The following is a 20,260-nucleotide window of genomic DNA, read 5'->3' as shown; positions in this document are numbered from 1 at the left end:
AGATAATATATATACTAGAATAGCACAAACTAATTTTAATCTAAAAGCTACATATTTAATTTCAGTCATCTTGCTGGTTTTGATATTCAGTATCAGAGCTGCATCGACTAATGGGCATAAGAACAAGGATTAGAAGCTGTATCATGGAAACTATTTCTTACATTGTATAAGTATAACTGACATCTTTCTGTTTTTGACCTATGTCTGTCATAAAGTTGACAATTTGTAGTAATTGACCAGAAGTCATTGTGTGAAACAATAGTGATATCTGGCATTCCCCAAGCAAGTGTTATAGGTCCTCTGCCGATCTAATCTGTGTAAACAATCTTTGAAATAATGTGAGCAGTCCTCTGAGATTGTTTACAGATGATGCTGTTGTTTACCATCTAGTAAATTCATCAGCAGATCAAAACTAATTGCAAAATTATTTCGACACATTATCTGCATGGTATGAAAAGTAGCATTTGAGCCTAAACAGTTGAAAGTAGGAGGTCCACCACAGGAATACTAAACTGCATCGGTTAAATTTTGATTTCATGATAATCACACAAATATAAAGATTGGCATTTCAAATAAACACTGGGGATTACAATTAATGAAAAGTCATAAGTATTAGGTTGAAAATGTTGTGTGGAAAATGAACCAAAGGGTGCATATAATTGCCAGAACATTTAGAAGTTGTAGCTAATCTACTAAGGTGACTGCCTACAATATGCTTGTATGTGCACTTCTGAAGTGCAGATGTGCAGTATGGGATCTTTACCAGATAGGCTTGACAGAGGACATCACATTGATGGAGCACATTGCAAAATTTCAAAGGCTGGCAGCTTGTCTTGTATTACAATGAAATAGTGGAAAGAGTGTCACAGATACAAGGTTGGGTGAAATCATTAAAACCAAGTTTTTCCTTGTGGTGAGATCTGTTCATGAAAGTTCAATTACCAATGTTCTTCTCCGAATGTGAAAATATTTTGTTGAATTCCTCCTACATAACAAGAAGTTACCATTTTAATAAAATAAGAGAAATCATAACTAGCCCAGAAATAATTAGATGCTCATTTTGCCCTTGTGCTTTTCGAAAGTGGAAAAATCAAGAATAGTGTGATGGTAGTTCTATGACCCCTCTGCCAAGCACTAAATTGAGAACTGTAGAGTAGTCATGTAGATTTTGTTATGAGACATATTTTATTCTTGTGTGTTATGACCCTTTTTGAGATTGTAGATCTCCTCAGCAATAATCAACATGTGCTCCACTAGCTATGGCATGCTTATTCTGCTTATCCGTGAAATCAAAAAGGCAGTAGATGGTCTTACCTATGTTGACAACATGTTTTGTTGACTTCCAGATGGAATTTGGTATTATTCTGCATTGTACAAAATCTCATCCTATGGAATAGCAGACCAGGTTTGTGACTGGAGTTAGGCCTTTCTAGTGAATAGAACACCGTATTTCTTCTCAAAAGGGAGAATTGATAGATTGAAAGTAGCTTCTAGCCTCTCGCAACAAATAGTTATAGGATTGGGACAGTTTGCATTAAGTATAAAAAATGCGTACAAATCAAATGCATTGCCTGTGCAGAACTGCACAGAGTGGCACATAATTTTGCAAAGTAGAGTTAGATGTTCACTGATGTGCAGCTGGTCCAGTTGGCACAGGAGCATGGTCAAAGACAGAGCAAGCCAAAATTGTTACTGTGCTGTACCTTCATTTAAAAATGATAAGGAAAAACCATTGACCATGGGTAACCCCAGTATTAAAAAATGAAGAAATGTTTGAGAGAATCAGCCTTTTAAGTGAACTGCTTACAGGTAAAAATGGTCAATTTAAGAAAGGTTGTTGATCGTGATTTGGAGAACTTTGACTATCTTTTGACTCTGACAAACCTGCAGTATTGAAGGACACAAATTATAGGAATGCTACATCTTGCAAAGATGTGCTCAGAAGAATATTTTCTCACATTTTGGCCTCTGGAGGTACATTTTTGAGCTGGATGCGAACCATCCTAGCAAAGTATATCAACAATTGTCAGTGAACATTATTTAAACGTCCGGGCTGAATTGCCGTGGTCCATATATAAAACTACTTCTCCTTCCTGATGTTTCGTTACGTACTGCGGGCAACGAAATGTCAGGAAGGAGAAGAAGTTTTATATATGGACCACGGCAATTCAGCCCGGAAGTTTTAATGAATGAAGACGCCGACCGTGAAAGCTTACATGTTATGAGTTGTCAGTGAAGTTTGCACAGCTGTCATTAACCCTTTGTGAAATGTATATTACTCTTCAAACTCTTCAGGCTTTCCCGGTGATCTAATGACATCTTGGGTTGTCGGGTGTTCTGCCGGATATCAGCGTCGTACTTGCACGATATTTCGGTCACGTAGCTCGTAACCTTCATCAGGTGTGACCTGAGACTGCTCCTCGAGTGGAGCGGCAACGCTCCAACAGGTCGTGGTGAGCGGGCGTGGACCGCAGGGGGAACGCTTGGTACCCCAGACCGTAGATGAAACCCCCAGGAGCGGGTTTGGTGGGCGCGGACCACAGAGGGAACACCTAGAACCGCAGCGGACGGAAAACGGAGCAGCAACGCTCCAGCAGGTCGCAGGGAATGGGCGCAGACCACATAGGAAGCGCCTGCAGCCGTTGGTGGAGGGGGAAGGCCATAGGCATAAATACTGGACCAGGTCCACTCGAGGAGCAGTCTCGGGTCGCACCTGATGAAGGTTACGAGCTACGTGACCAAAATATCGTGCAAGTGCGACGCTGATATCCGGCAGAACACCCGACAACCCAAGATGTTATATTACTCTTCATTTCTTTCACAAAAGTTTCTTTTATGAGGACATGTAATTATTTGATTAATCTGTTATGATGGTGAATTCATATGTGTACAATATATGTGTCTTCAGACAGAGTAAAAGTGTTGCATTGGCATTTACAAACTTTGATTGTTAAATTATGTTTTGTTATGGTTACAAAAAAAATATGCACATAATAAGGACTACTATAAATGATTTATTCATTTTCAAAACACTCTATTTTCCACAATATTACATGCACTTGTAACGCTAACTGGTGGGTACAGTGCAAACTCGGTGAGTTTATGGCTCTCTTCTTGCATCTGTCATATTTGTACATGTAATACTTCAGAAAATATAGAACTCTGAAAATTAAAGAACCTTTTGTAGTAGCTCTGTATTTATATCTGAATACAGCACTTTGCACAAATCGTAACATAAAAATGATCAATCCACTCAGATTATTACTGAAAAAATTATGCAGTTAGAGAAGTCAGTATCTCCAATTATCTTAGGAAGTTTATAACATATTGGTATAAACGACGAAACAAGCTTCAGGTACAAAAGCATTTACTGTAAAGTACTTCAAAAATTAAAGGTTGAGATGAGTTGCAAACAATAAATGCAGGCGAACATGGAGATTCCATTGTTATAGATTTCCAAGAGGTGCTCAACACCACATCATTTACTATTAACCAAGGTATCTTCACAGGAATATAAAACTTGACTTATAGACTGCTGTGTGTTATACTAGATAACAAATGTTCTCTAGAAACAACGGTAATGTAAAGTGAATCCCAAGGAAGTGTAACAGGACCTCTAATGTTCTCAATATACATAAATTATTTAGCAGATAAGATACACCAGATACCTGTTGGATGGAGAATTATAACGTGGCCCTCAGTACGTCAAGCATGCAGTATGCAAAGGAAGTGGCTACTTGGGTAGTTGAGTAGGTGGGGCATGCACATGCAGGAGCATTCATGGTGAGATCTCAGCATTAGTCCATTTATTTAAAAACTGGAAATGAACATACGGCCGCCGAGGGCAAGTACTTATTGCATTCAATGTCACATTGGGCGACTTGCGGGTCGGAGATGGGGATGAAATGATGATGAAGACAACTCAACACCCAGTCCCTGAGCAGAGAAAATCTCCTGCCCCAGGCGGGAATCGAACCCGGGCCCCTTGGCGTGGCATTCTGTGGCGCTGACCCCCCCCCCCCCCCCCAGCTAACAGGGGCGGACTCCATTTATTAAAGGTATTAGGAACAGAAAGCTGATTTAAAATGAGTAATGAATAGCAGGGTGGTGTGTAACACAACTATGTCAGTATGTGAGAAACAGCGCGCTGCAATTGAAATTCGAATCCGAAGAGCTTGCCCGCACATGGAGCATTCTCTCCTGCATCATGACACTGTTAAACCACACTTGAGTGTAGCGACATCTGCAGCAGTCCGACACCTCCTATTTTCTGTCATCGATTATTCTCCCTGTAGTACTGACTTGGTCCCATCCGTTTTTCATCTCTTTCCAAAGTGTAGCGAAAAACTTCAAAGCCTTCACTTTAATAGTTATGCAAGCAGAGATGAAGTGGCTCCATCAACAAAGTCAAACATTCAACATTGATGGCATCAACACTCTGGTCTCTTGTTGGGAGAAATATGTTCATCGCCAGGGTGACTATGTTGAGAAGTAAATTTGTAGACGTGAAGACTAAAGCTATAGAACACTAGTAAAGTTTCTTTTATTTAAAAAAGCTTTAAAAGTATTCACATAAAAAATTCAGAGGCATTATGTTTCACCATATTCTTGTCTATCTCAAAGATGGGCTAGGCACCAGTAGCGCCAACATGTTGAACTCTATAATGTCTTGTGAGGTTCTTACAGAATCAGAATGTGAAATAATCTGGGTGAGGGTAAGCGTCAAATGCGGGTCATATGTGTTAATCAGATGTTTTTGTAGACTGCCTGTCATAATGGCAAAGTGCTTCAGAGAATATCACAGGTAAGTTTACAGATCAAGCTGTTGATTTGATTTGTCAGTTACAGAAGGAGAGAGTCGTGCTATTAACATTTTCAATATGGAGTGCGAGCCTCAAGTTGTGATGTAATTTATTATGTCTTTACTACTACCACTATTCGCACTAAATTGTGCAGAATGAATGTGCCCGCAAAATTATCTCATTGTACAACGCACAGTTTAGGAAATACGTCTGTGGCTGTGGCCCAGTTCCTGAATGTGACTTGGGTCCATTGCGAAACTGTTAAAACTGTTGTCAAAGGCAGGAATTTGTGTGCCATTGTTCTGAATGTCATGTCAGAAATTTAGATCAAGCATATATTTAGAGAAGCAATTTGTGAGGGCAGTGTCTTAGACCTCCTAGTAACTGACAGATCCAAACTTTTGGAGTCAATTAATGTAGAGGAGGGCATCAGTAATCTCAAGGCTGTTACACCAAAATTGACTGCAGATTTTATAAGGAATGTTAAGAAAAATGGTCTGCAAGAATGACAGAAAGCAGATTGTAGGTTGTTTGCATAATCAGTGTGAAATATTGAGGTCTGAGGACAAAAATGAGAATTACAGATGGATACAATTTGAAAACATTGTAGAACAATGTGTGACAAGCAAGGATGTGAGGAGTGGGAAAGTCCCATCACAGTTTAGTGGGGAAAAAGTTGCTGTGAAAACAAAGAGAGCTTCATCATAACAAAGTCGAATTCCAGGTGACAAGCAAAACTTGATTGAAGCCAGAATGAGCTATAAGAGAGCAATGTGAAAAGCATATAATGAAGTCAAAAGTAAAATGTTGCCAACCAGTCCAACCAGTCTAACTAAAATTAATTAGTTTCGATATTATGTTAAGTCAGTAAGCAGATATAAATTGACAATTCAGTCAATCAGTGACCGTAGGCTACTGGTACTAAAATGGCAGATAATGGAGAGAAGACAAAAATACTTAATTCAGTCCTTCAAAATTGTTTCCATGTGGAAAATAATATGCTTCCTCCTTTCAAACATTGTATCAGTCCTGAAATGTAGGATATTGAAATAAGTGTCTCAAAATTACTTAAAGGCTCTGAAAGAGATTATGTGAAACACCTTGTTCCCCTTCTAGCGCCACTTTATTATAAGTCACAAGTCACAAGCAACGAAATTGGAAAATATGCCGAGTGTTTACATTTTTAAGATGTGTTTTAGGCATATGCTCCTAATTATAATCTTTTGTCACTTACGTCAATGTGTTGTACAATTATTAAACATGTTTTATACTCACACATTATGATGTTTATGGAGAACAGAAATCTTCTCTGTGAAAGTTAGTGTGCATTCCATAAACAAAAAATTTGTAAAACTCAGCTTGCTGTGTTTGTCCATGAAATTCAGAGCACCATGGACAAAAGTGCCTAGACTGACAAGTGGCCCCCATCTTACTGAAACCATTTGGTACAATTTGTAACTGTCATTTAGTGGACAATGTATGAACTTACAGAGTGATAAACCAGGTGTGTGACTGGGCATTTTACCAGATATTGTGAGAAAATGAAACGTCTACAGCCATCCTTATAATTTTATTTATTTTTTAGCTACCAGTTTCGGCACTTCAGTGTGCCATCTTCAGGCTGTAGTTGATGCTGAAGGGGTTGACACGATCCCTATATATACCACAACAGCAGCCAACGTAGCTGGTTTCGCAGACTATCTGAACACTTTGGTGTCAGCACTCCAACCATCAACTGCCAACTCAGTTGTTGGCAACAGTGGCCAACATAACTGGTTTCACAGACTATCTGAAAACTTTAGTGTCAGCACTCCAACCATCAATGACCAACTCAGTTGTCAGTTGGTGATTGGAGCACTGACACCAAAGTCTTCAGATAGTCTGTGAAACCAGTTATGTTGGCCAGTGATGCGGTATATATAGTGATCGTGTCAACCCCATCAGCTTCAGCTACAGCCTGAAGATGGCCCATTGAAGTGCTGAAACTGGTAGATACAAAATAAATAAAATCATGAGGATGGCAGAAGGCATTCAATTTTCTTGCAATAGGAAATGGCCATCCTCCCCAAGACCTCTTATCAAAAGGATGGACATACAAAAACTTGATTTTGCCACATATATCTTAACAAATTGTTCTTCACAGGATGAAACTAACAGACGTAAATGATATTTGGAAGTACCCCATGGGAGTGTTCTTATCTCTTTACAGTGTACATTGTAAGTAATCTAGTGGATAGCATTGGAAGCTCCACTAGGCTGTTTGTAGACAAAGGTGTTGTCTGTAGGTAGGTTTCAGCACTAGAAAACGAGCAAATTGCAGGAAAACCTGTGGAGGATTGATGTTTAGTGCAGGGACTGGCAGTTGTCCTAGGACATAAATGATTGTAACATATTGCTTGTAAATAGATGAGGAGGCATGTTACTGTTTAATTATGCTATTGGTGATAAATCCCTGGAAACAGTTACAACTCTAAACAGCCAAGAGTAACCGCCTGGAGTGGCATAAAGTAGAACAACCGCTTAAAGCTAATTGTGGGTGAGATTTGTTGGTAGGATCTTAAGGAAATGTAATATGTCCATGAAAGAAATGGCTTACAAAACACTGGTAACACTGATTCTTGAGTGTTGCTCATCAGTATGGTCCTTTAGGTTGGATCGAAAGGAGAGATAAATAAGATCCAATGAAAGGCAGATCATGGGATCATTTAGTAAGTGTGAGACCATTACAGATATGCTCAATGAATTGCTTGGCAGCTGCTACAAGAGAAATGTTGCACATAATGAAGAGATTTGCTGTTGGAATGCTGAGGGCATAAGTTCAAAGAAGAGACTACAACATATTACGTATTAAAGGGACATGACAAGAAAACAGAGAAATTAGAGCTCATACAAAGATTTGCCGCCGTCGTTCTTACCATGTACCTTTCGAAAATGGAACAGGGAAGGGAGAGAGTGATAGTGATACCTGAAATACCCTGTGCCAGACATTGTAAAGTGTTCTGATGAGTGTAGATGTAGATGAGCACTACTACAAGATTGTTTGCTGATGGTGCTATTGTTCGACTACCATAAGCTAATTCTAAAACATCGTAAATTATTTAGGAGTGAAGGAGGTCACGTGTGTGTGTGTGTGTGTGTGTGTGTGTGTGTGTGTGTGTGTGTACACTCCTGGAAATTGAAATAAGAACACCGTGAATTCATTGTCCCAGGAAGGGGAAACTTTATTGACACATTCCTGGGGTCAGATACATCACATGATCACACTGACAGAACCACAGGCACATAGACACAGGCAACAGAGCATGCACAATGTCGGCACTAGTACAGTGTATATCCACCTTTCGCAGCAATGCAGGCTGCTATTCTCCCATGGAGACGATCGTAGAGATGCTGGATGTAGTCCTGTGGAACGGCTTGCCATGCCATTTCCACCTGGCGCCTCAGTTGGACCAGCGTTCGTGCTGGACATGCAGACCGCGTGAGACGACGCTTCATCCAGTCCCAAACATGCTCAATGGGGGACAGATCCGGAGATCTTGCTGGCCAGGGTAGTTGACTTACACCTTCTAGAGCACGTTGGGTGGCACGGGATACATGCGGACGTGCATTGTCCTGTTGGAACAGCAAGTTCCCTTGCCGGTCTAGGAATGGTAGAACGATGGGTTCGATGACGGTTTGGACGTACCGTGCACTATTCAGTGTCCCCTCGACGATCACCAGTGGTGTACGGCCAGTGTAGGAGATCGCTCCCCACACCATGATGCCAGGTGTTGGCCCTGTGTGCCTCGGTCGTATGCAGTCCTGATTGTGGCGCTCACCTGCACGGCGCCAAACACGCATACGACCATCATTGGCACCAAGGCAGAAGCGACTCTCATCGCTGAAGACGACACGTCTCCATTCGTCCCTCCATTCACGCCTGTCGCGACACCAATGGAGGCGGGCTGCACGATGTTGGGGCGTGAGCGGAAGACGGCCTAACGGTGTGCGGGACCGTAGCCCAGCTTCATGGAGACGGTTGCGAATGGTCCTCGCCGATACCCCAGGAGCAACAGTGTCCCTAATTTGCTGGGAAGTGGCGGTGCGGTCCCATACGGCACTGCGTAGGATCCTACGGTCTTGGCGTGCATCCGTGCGTCGCTGCGGTCAGGTCCCAGGTCGACAGGCACGTGCACCTTCCGCCGACCACTGGCGACAACATCGATGTACTGTGGAGACCTCACGCCCCACGTGTTGGGCAATTCGGCGGTACGTCCACCCGGCCTCCCGCATGCCCACTATACGCCCTCGCTCAAAGTCCGTCAACTGCACATACGGTTCACGTCCACGCTGTCGCGGCATGCTACCAGTGTTAAAGACTGCGATGGAGCTCCGTATGCCACGGCAAACTGGCTGACACTGACGGCGGCGGTGCACAAATGCTGCGCAGCTAGCGCCATTCGACGGCCAACACCGCGGTTCCTGGTGTGTCCGCTGTGCCGTGCGTGTGATCATTGCTTGTACAGCCCTCTCGCAGTGTCCGGAGCAAGTATGGTGGGTCTGACACACCAGTGTCAATGTGTTCTTTTTTCCATTTTCAGGAGTGTATATAAAACACAGATGATGTGACTTACCGAACGAAAGTGCTGGCAGGTCGATAGACACACAAACATACACACGAAATTCAAGCTTTCGCAACAAACTGTTGCCTCATCAGGAAAGAGGGTGGAATGTTTCCCTCAAAGATGTGACTTACCAAACGAAAGTGCTGGCAGGTCGATAGACACACAAACAAACACAAACATACACACGAAATTCAAGCTTTCACAACAAACTGTTGCCTCATCAGGAAAGAGGGTGGTATATATATATATATATATATATATATATATATATATATATATATATAAACAAAAATGTGACTTACCAAACGAAAGTGCTGGCACGTCGATGGACACACAAACAAACACAAACATACACACAAAATTCTAGCTTTCGCAACCAACGGTTGCCTCGTTTTTCCCACGTGGAATGTTTCCTTCAATTTGGATAGTGTCTTGGGGAGTTGGATCATTAGGAGTAGGGTTAGGATCATTTTTCTTCGTGGCAAAGTGATACTTCCAGCAGAGAGTACGAGTGTAGGACAGTAAATCTTTGACGAGGGCTGTTTGGTTGAATCTGGGAGTGGGGCTGAAGGTGAGGCCTTTGGATAGGACAGAGGTTTCGGATTGGGAGAGAGGTTTGGAGGAAAGGTTAACTACTGAATTAGGGTGTTGTGGTTCCAGGTTGCGTTGATTGGAATTTTGAGGTTTTGGAGGGAGTGGAGCTGGAAGTGGGAGATTGAGTAGATGGGAGAGACTGGGTTTGTGTGCAATGAGAGGAGGTTGAGGTTTGCTGGAAAGGTTGTGAAGGGTGAGTGAGTTGCCTTTCCGGAGGTGGGAAACCAGGAGATTGGATAGTTTTTTGAGGTGGAGGGTGGCATGCTGTTCTAATTTGCGGTTGGCCTGTAGGAGGATGCTCCGAACAGCCGGTGTGGATGTGGGAGAGGAAAGATTGAGGACTTTTATTAAGGATAGGAGTTGACGGGTGTGTTCGTTGCTGAGTTGATGTGTAGGTGAAGGATTAGGTGGGTGAGGGCAATGGATTGTTCAGTTTGGAACTGGTATAGGAACTGATGGAAAGAAGGGTTGCAGCCAGAGATGGGAACTTTAAGTGTGAGGCCTTTGGGGGTAATGCCAAATGTCAGACAAGCCTGAAAAAATAAAATATGGGAGCGTAATCTGGCTAGGGCGAGGGCATGTTTGCGGAGGGAATGTAAATAAAACTTAATGGGGTCGTTGTGGTTCAGATGGTTCAAATGGCTCTGAACACTATGGGTCTCAACTGCTGAGTTCATTAGTCCCCTAGAACTTAGAACTAGTTAAACCTAACTAACCTAAGGACATCACAAACATCCATGCCCGAGGCAGGATTCGAAGCTGCGACCCCAGCGGCCTTGCGGTTCCAGACTGCAGCGCCTTTAACCGCACGGCCACTTCGGCCGGCGGGTCGTTGTGGGGGTGTTGTGAGGGTGACATGGTATTAGAAGGTGGAAAGTGTAACATGAGGTTGAAATGAAAATGAAAGATAAAAATATATGGGGAGAGATAAAGGTGAACTAGAAAGCAACTGGAGATCTGGTATGAAAAAAGGCGAAAAAGTGTTGGTTAAGTTGATCCTGTGGTGAACTTGGGTTGGTAGACAGCGATGTGCATAAAGGTTAGGTGGTTGTGTTGCCGCTAAAACACGTTAAAGGATGGAGAAATTCGGGAAAATTTGCAAAGAAACGTGTAAATGTATTAAAAGGAGTGGTGTTGTGGTGAAAGATTACGAAAATGGGGCTAACAATTGTCTGACGAAGAAATAATGACGTTAAAATCTGTGGGGAGCGGCTAAAAATGATCAGTGACGCGCGAAAAACACATCCACACCGGCTGTTCAGAGCATCCTCCTACAGGCCAACCGTAAATTAGAACAGCATGCCACCCTCCACCTCAAAAAACTATCCAATCTCCTGGTTTCTCACCTCCGGAAAGGCAACTCACTCACCCTTCACAACCTTTCCAGCAAACCTCAACCTCCTCTCATTGCACACAAACCCAGTCTCTCCCTTCAACTCAATCTCCCACTTCCAGCTCCACTCCCTCCAAAACCTCAAAATTCCAATCAACGCAATCTGGAACCATAACACCCTAATTCAGTAGTTAAACTTTCCTCCAAACCTCTCTCCCAATCCGAAACCTCTGTCCTATCCAAAGGCCTCACCTTCAGTCCCACTCCCAGATTCAACCAAACAGCCCTCGTCAAAGATTTACTGTCCTACACTCGTACTCTCTGCTGGAAGTATCACTTTGCCACGAAGAAAAATGATCCTAACCCTACTCCTAATGATCCAACTCCCCAAGACACTATCCAAATTGAACCCTGCCTGGAACAGTTCCGTCCTCCGTCACAGCGGAACCCACCTCCTCTTCTTCAAAATCACCCTCTCCAAACCTTCCAGGAATTTCTGACTTCCAGCCTTGCCTCTCAATCCTTCTTAAAAACCTTAATCCTACTCCCAACATCACCACTGCTGAAGCCCAAGCTATCCGTGATCTGAAGGCTGACCAATCCATCGTCATTCTTCCAGCGGACAAGGGTTCCACGACCGTGGTACTTGATCGTCGGGAGTATGTGGCTGAGGGACTGCGTCAGCTTTCAGACAACACCACATACAAAGTTTACCAAGGTAATCCCATTACTGATATCCAGGCGGAGCATCAAGGAATCCTCAGAACCTTAGGCCCCCTACAAAACCTTTCACCTGACTCCATCAACCTCCTGACCCCACCGACACCCCGCACCCCTAACTTCTACCTTCTTCCCAAAATTCATAAACCCAACCATCCCGGCCGCCCCATTGTAGCTGGTTACCAAGCCCCCACAGAGCGTATCTCTGCCTACGTAGATCAACACCTTCAACCCATTACATGCAGTCTCCCATCCTTCATCAAAGACACCAACCACTTTCTCGAACGCCTGGAATCCTTACCCAATCTGTTACCCCCGGAAACCATCCTTGTAACCATTGATGCCACTTCCTTATACACAAATATTCCGCACGTCCAGGGCCTCGCTGCGATGGATCACTTCCTTTCACGCCGATCACCTGCCAACCTACCTAAAACCTCTTTCCTCATTACCTTAGCCAGCTTCATCCTGACCCACAACTTCTTCACTTTTGAAGGCCAGACATACCAACAACTAAAGGGAACAGCCATGGGTACCAGGATGGCCCCCTCGTACGCCAACCTATTCATGGGTCGCCTAGCGGAAGCCTCCTTGGTTACCCAGGCCTTCCAACCAAAAGTTTGGTAGAGATTTATTGATGACATCTTCATGATCTGGACTCACAGTGAAGAAGAACTCCAGAATTTCCTCTCCAACCTCAACTCCTTTGGTTCCATCAGATTCACCTGGTCCTACTCCAAATCCCACGCCACTTTCCTTGACGTTGACCTCCATCTGTCCAGTGGCCAGCTTCACACGTCCGTCCACATCAAACCCACCAACAAGCAACAGTATCTGCATTATGACAGCTACCACCCATTCCACATCAAACGGTCCCTTCCCTACAGCCTAGGTCTTCGTGGCAAACGAATCTGCTCCAGCCCGGAATCCCTGAACCATTACACCAACAACCTGACAACAGCTTTCGCATTCCGTAACTACCCTCCCGACCTGGTACAGAAGCAAATAACCAGAGCCACTTCCTCATCCCCTCAAACCCAGAACCGCCCACAGAAGAACCACAAAAGTGCCCCACTTGTGACGGGATACTTTCCGGGACTGGACCAGACTCTGAATGTGGCTCTCCAGCAGGGATACTACTTCCTGAAATCCTGCCCTGAAATGAGATCCATCCTTCATGAAATCCTCCCCACTCCACCAAGAGTGTCTTTCCGCCGTCCACCTAACCTTCGTAACCTGTTAGTTCATCCCTATGAAATCCCCAAACCACCTTCTCTACCCTCTGGCTCCTATCCTTGTAACCGCCCCTGGTGTAAAACCTGTCCCATGCACCCTCCCACCACCACCTACTCCAGTCCTGTAACCCGGAAGGTGTACACGATCAAAGGCAGAGCCACGTGTGAAAGCACCCATGTGATTTACCAACTGACCTGCCTACACTGTGATGCATTCTATGTGGGAATGACCAGCAACAAACTGTCCATTCGCATGAATGGACACAGGCAGACCCTGTGGCTAAACATGCCTTGGTGCACGGCCAGCACATCTTGGCAGTGTTACACCGTCCGCGTTATCTGGATACTTCCCACCAACACCAACCTATCTGAACTCCGGAGATGGGAACTTTCTCTTCAATATATCCTCTCTTCCCGTTACCCACCAGGCCTCAATCTCCGCTAATTTCAAGTTGCTGCCACTCATACCTGTTGTACAACAACATCTTGGCCTCTGCACCTCCGCCTCAACTGACATCTCTGCTCAAACTCTTTGTCTTTAAATATGTCTGCTTGTGTCTGTATATGTGTGGATGGATATGTGTGTGTGTGCGCGAGTGTATACCCGTCCTTTTTTCCCCATAAGGTAAGTCTTTCCGCTCCCGGGATTGGAATGACTCCTTACCCTCTCCCTTAAAACCCACTTCCTTTCATCTTTCCCTCTCCTTCCCTCTTTCCTGACGAAGCAACCGTTTGTTGCGAAAGCTAGAATTTTGTGTGTATGTTTGTGTTTGTTTGTGTGTCTATCGACCTGCCAGCGCTTTTGTTTGGTAAGTCTCATCACTTTCTTTCTTTTTAGATATATTTTTTCCACGTGGAATGTTTCCCTCCGCACACACACACACACACACACACACACTTGTGCACTTACATAGTGTCTGATGGACACACAATGTCTGTATTGCATTTTGGGATGTGGACTGGGGTGGAGGTTTTGTTAGGTGAGACGCTAAGACAAGACAGTAAAAAAGGATGGATGACACAAGGCTTAGGATGGAAGCGACCTACAAGACAGTAACAAATAATATTATGAAGTTTTATCTGCAAATTGCAAATTCAATTGGATTTCAGGTGTACAGTTAGTAGTGACACATGGAAATTCGTGCTGCACCAGGATTTAAATCCAGATTTTCTGCTTATCATAAGTGGGCCACCTTAACCACTTCGCCTATCCATGTATGCCTCCTTTACTGACTCAAACCTCCATATGCCACACTTGTTTACACCTCCTGATGCTCTTACACACATTATGTGATTCTACACCAGGGAAAAAAAATAGTTGTGATGGTTATTTTTAACTCATAAGCTTGTAATACTTATTATTTTATTGGACAACATCTGTGTTTATAATACCAACACAGCTGACGATGCACAGCTGCTCTTTAAACATTACAAAATTTTATCCACAAATTGTGAATGAAAACACAAGATGCTGTACAATAAAATAATAGGTATGTGATATGCTTTGAAGAGGTAAAATGATTATCACAGTGAATGTTGCAGGAATCACATAATGTGTGTGTGAGCATTAGGAGACATTTAAAAGTGTGGCATATGGAGGTTTTGAGTTGGTCCGGGAGGCATACACAGGTAGCCAAAGTTGTTAAAGCGATAGCTCGCAGTAAGTGGAAAATCAGGATATGAGTCCCAGTCCAGCAAAAATTTTCATGTGTCACTACTAAATAGTGCAGCTAAAGGTGATTTGGATCCACAATTTGCAAATAAACGTTCATAATTCTTAAAGAGCAGCAGTGGTTCATCAGCAGTGTGTGTTTTATAAATGGTGCATGCATGTTGAAGTAACACTATATAATTCGAATTTTAAACATAGGCATTGTACAGTAAAATAATAAGTAACGAATGATGGATGATGTGCGGGTCTAGTATGGAAGGGAAATTAAGGAAGACATGGATGAAGTTTCCAGGTGGGGCAATGAGTTGCAGGTCTCTGTAAATGTGAAAGACAACACCTATAGCAAAGAGAAAGAACTCACAAATGTCCAGTTACAAGAGAGCATTTTGCACTATTCCTGTGTGATACCCAATGCCCAGCTGACATACATACATTTCAATATCTGCTAGTGGGGATACTAAACTATCTTTCCAAAACAAATGTCAGAGTTTCAATAAATTCTGTCTCAAATGTCCATCAATCTTGAGACTTAAAAATGAGACTACATTGAGTGAACTCTGAAATCAATACAATATACAGTTGAGATTCACAGCCTCTTGAAAAACATCATTCCCTCCTCGGTCTCTGTTGGCATGTTCCTGGATGAGCCACAGCTGGCAGTGGCTACTCAGAACTCTTACTTGTCAGTAAAGAGTTGTTGTTACAGAAGAAGCGGTATAGGGCTCACCTGTCAACTCCTCTTAATGAAAACACTGTGTGAACCTAAATTTTATTTAACATGACTTTCTTAATTCTCTGATCATTTTATTCTTTCGTATGGTGGATCGAAATTGAATCTTCGGAAACACATTCAGTACAGAAAAACTCTGTTTGCGAATGGTATTTCATGTACAATCTCAAATCCTGCATTATCATGATGCAGTGATGCTAATTCATGAATAAACAACACATGAAGCTTAGTGTTTTAAACAATTTCCTTGTGTGTTGTATACTGGTTATTTGCAATAATGACTGCATTAAAGACAAGATAACATTATCAGCAGTGATCGTAATGTATGATAGAGCTGGTGCTATTCACAGTATCCTCAATTGGACTGATGGGAAGGTTGCAGCAGTTGTCTCATGACAGCAAGGTATGACAATCTGTAAATATGTGATTGAAAACTTAGATATTGCTTTACTCCAATTCATAACTCAGTTTTCTTGGGATATTTGTTGAAGCAATTTAGATATAATGCTCGTTTGAATCACACAACAAGAAAAGTCAAAACATCAGGTTGCAGTGAAAAAATAAAACTTGTTGTTGTTGTCTTCAGTCCTGAGACTGGTTTGATGCAGCTCTCCATGCTACTCTATCCTGTGCAAGCTTCTTCATCTCCCAGTACTTACTGCAACCTACATCCTTCTGAATCTGCTTAGTGTATTCATCTCTTGGTCTCCCTCTACGATTTTTACCCTCCACGCTGCCCTCCAATGCTAAATTTGTGATCCCTTGATGCCTCAGAACATGTCCTACCAACCGGTCCCTTCTTGTAGTCAAGTTGTGCCACAAGCTCCTCTTCTCCCCAATTCTATTCAATACCTCCTCATTAGTTATGTGATCTACCCATCTAATCTTCAGCATTCTTCTGTAGCACCACATTTCGAAAGCTTCTATTCTCTTCTTGTCCAAACTATTTATCGTCCATGTTTCACTTCCATACATGGCTACACTCCATACAAATACTTTCAGAAACGACTTCCTGACACTTAAATCTATACTCGATGTTAACAAATTTGTCTTCTTCAGAAACGCTTTCCTTGCCATTGCCAGTCTACATTTTATATCCTCTCTACTTCGACCATCATCAGTTATTTGCTCCCCAAATAGCAAAACTCCTTTACTACTTTAAGTGTCTCATTTCCTAATCTAATTCCCTCGGCATCACCCGACTTAAATCGACTACATTCCATTATCCTCGTTTTGCTTTTGTTGTTCATCTTATATCCTCCTTTCAAGACACTGTCCATTCCGTTCAACTGCTCTTCCAAGTCCTTTGCTGTCTCTGACAGAATTACAATGTCATCGGCGAACCTCTAAGTTTTTATTTTTTCTCCATGGATTTTAATACCTACTCCGAATTTTTCTTTTGTTTCCTTTACTGCTTGCTCAATATACAGATTGAACAACAATGGGGAGAGGCTACAACCCCGTCCCACTCCCTTCCCAACCACTGCTTCCCTTTCATGCCCCTCGACTCTTATAACTGCCATCTGGTTTCTGTACAAATTGTAAATAGCCTTTCGCTCCCTGTATTTTACCCCTGCCACCTTTAGAATTTGAAAGAGAGTATTCCAGTCAACATTGTCAAAAGCTTTCTCTAAGTCTTCAAATGCTAGAAATGTAGGTTTGCCTTTCCTTAATCTATTTTCTAAGATAAGTCGTAGGGTCAGTATTGCCTCACGTGTTCCAACATTTCTGCGGAATCCAAACTGATCTTCGCCGAGGTCGGCTTCTACCAGTTTTTCCATTCGTCTGTAACAAATTCGCGTTAGTATTTTGCAGCTGTGACTTATTAAACTGATAGTTCGGTAATTTTCACATCTGTCAACACCTGCTTCCTTTGGGATTGGAATTATTATATTCTTCTTGACGCCTGAGGGTATTTCACCTGTCTCACATCTTGCTCACCAGATGGTAGAGTTTTGTGAGGACTGGCTCTCCCAAGGCCGTCAGTAGTTCCAATGGAATGTTGTCTACTCCCGGGGCCTTGTTTCAACTCAGGTCTTTCAGTGCTCTGTCAAACTCTTCACGCAGTATCGTATCTCCGATTTCATCTTCATCTACATCCTCTTCCATTTCCATAATATTGTCCTCAAGTACATCGCCCTTGTATAGACCCTCTATATACTCCTTCCACCTTTCTGCCTTCCCTTCTTTGCTTAGAACTGGGTTTCCATCTGAGCTCTTGATATTCATACAAGTGGCTCTCTTTTCTCCAAAGGTCTCTTTAATTTTCCTGTAGTCAGTATCTATCTTACCCCTAGTGAGATAAGCCTCTACATCCTTACATTTATCCTCTAGCCATCCCTGCTTAGCCATTTTGCACTTCCTGTCAATCTCATTTTTGAGACGTTTGTATTCCCTTTTGCCGGCTTCAGTTACTGCGTTTTTATATTTTCTCCTTTCATCAATTAAATTCAATATTTCTTCTGTTACCCAAGGATTTCTACTAGCCCTCGTCTTTTTACCTACTTGATCCTCTGCTGCCTTCACTACTTCATCCCTCAGAGCTACCCATTCTTCTTCTACTGTATTTCTTTCCCCCATTCCTGTCAATTTTTCCCTTATGCTCCCCTGAAACTTTGTACAAACTCTGGTTCTTTCAGTTTATCCAGGTCCCATCTCCTTAAATTCCCACCTTTTTGCAGTTTCTTCAGTTTTAATCTACAGTTCATAACCAATAGATTGTGGTCAGAGTCCACATCTGCCCCTGGAAATGTCTTACAATTTAAAACCTGGTTCCTAAATCTCTGTCTTACCATTACATAATCTATCTGATACCTTCTAGTATCTCCAGGATTCTTCCATGTATACAACCTTCTTTTATGATTCTTGAACCAAGTATTAGCTATGATTAAGTTATGCTTTGTGCAAAATTCTACCAGACGGCTTCCTCTTTCATTTCTCTCCCCCAATCCATATTCACCCACTATGTTTCGCTCTCTCCCTTTTCCTACTCTCGAATTCCAGTCACCCATGACTATTAAATTTTCGTCTCCCTTCACTACCTGAATAATTTCTTTTATAGCATCATACATTTCATCAATTTCTTCATCATCTGCAGAGCTAGTTGGCATATAAACTTCTACTATCTTGGCCACAATAATGCGTTCACTATGCTGTTTGTATTAGCTTACCCGCACTCCTATTTTTTTATTCATTATTAAACCTACTCCTGCATTACCCCTATTTGATTTTGTATTTATAACCTTGTATTCACCTGACCAGAAGTCTCGTTCCTCCTGCCACCGAACTTCACTAATTCCCACTATATCTAACTTTAACCTATCCATTTCCCTTTTTAAATGTTCTAACCTACCTGCCCGATTAAGGGATCTGACATTCCATGCTCCGATCCGTAGAACGCCAATTTTCTTTCTCCTGACAACGACATGTTTATGAGTAGTCCCCGCCCGGAGATCCGAATCTTCTTGAGTAGACCCCGCCCGGAGATCCGAATGGGGGACTATTTTACCTCCGGAATATTTTACCCAAGAGGACGCCATCATCATTTAACCATACAGTAAAGCTGCATGCCCTCGGGAAAAATTATGGCTGTAGTTTCCCCTTGCTTTCAGCTGTTTGCATTACCAGCACAGCAAGGCCGTTTTGGTTAGTGTTGCAAGGCCAGATCAGTCAACCATCCAGACTGTTGCCCGTGCAACTACTGAAAAGGCTGCTGCGTCTCTTCAGGAACCACACGTTTGTCTGGCCTCTCAACAGATACCCCTCCGTTGTGGTTGCACCTACGGTACGGCCATCTGTATCGCTGAGGCACGCAAGCCTCCCCACCAACGGCAAGGTCCATGGTTCATGGGGGAAAAAAACACCTTACATATAAAATAATATTGCTGACATGACACTTGTGCAACTCATTCTTGGGAGACTAGCATCTGACTTTCAGAAGAAATTCAATAATTTTGGAGAGGACTTACATGATTTGTAACAGGTGTGGCGGATCAGACAGTGGTAGTGTCACACACCTAGTCAGCATGCTCAAAAGTGAGACAGATTAAGGCACTTGCATTGTTAAGAGAACTTTGCTTATAGTTTATGATAGGTGTCACACATGATAAAATTAGGAAATTATTGCTTTTATGGAAAGACAAAAGGAGTTTTTTTTGCCATGCTGTGTCTGTAGATGAAATAGACATCTGCTGCCATTCACTCAGTGTACAGGGCAAGGACTGTCAGTTGACAAAGGACATTGCCTACAGATCACTCATGCAATGCAGTCAGTTGCAGAATATTGCTCAAATGTGTGGGACCCATACCAGACAGAGCTAACAGGGGATATTGAACGTATACAGGAAGGGCAGCAGTGGTCACAGGTTTGTTTGGTCCATGGGAGAGTGTCACAGAAATACTGAAGGAACTGAACGGGAAGACTGATGAAGATAGGTGTAAACTATCCTTAGAAAGTCTGTTAACAAAGTTTCAAGAACTGGCTTCAAATGATGAATCTGGGAATATACTACAATCACCTATGTATCGCTCACATAGGGATCTTGAGAATAACATTAGAATAATTACTACA

General features: G+C 42.7%; 1 protein-coding gene across 1 annotated transcript in view; it reads left to right on the top strand.

The window, feature by feature from the left end:
• The window catches only part of LOC126198979 (uncharacterized), a 201,036-nt gene that overhangs the window by 65,479 nt on the left and 115,297 nt on the right, over positions 1–20,260 (top strand). The window lies entirely within an intron of this gene.

This window comes from Schistocerca nitens, chromosome 1 (genome assembly GCF_023898315.1).
Source record: "Schistocerca nitens isolate TAMUIC-IGC-003100 chromosome 1, iqSchNite1.1, whole genome shotgun sequence".
NCBI classification, from domain to species: Eukaryota; Metazoa; Arthropoda; class Insecta; order Orthoptera; family Acrididae; genus Schistocerca; species Schistocerca nitens.
The sequence above is the reverse complement of the archived record's forward strand: the minus strand, read 5'-3'. Positions and strand labels throughout refer to the sequence as shown.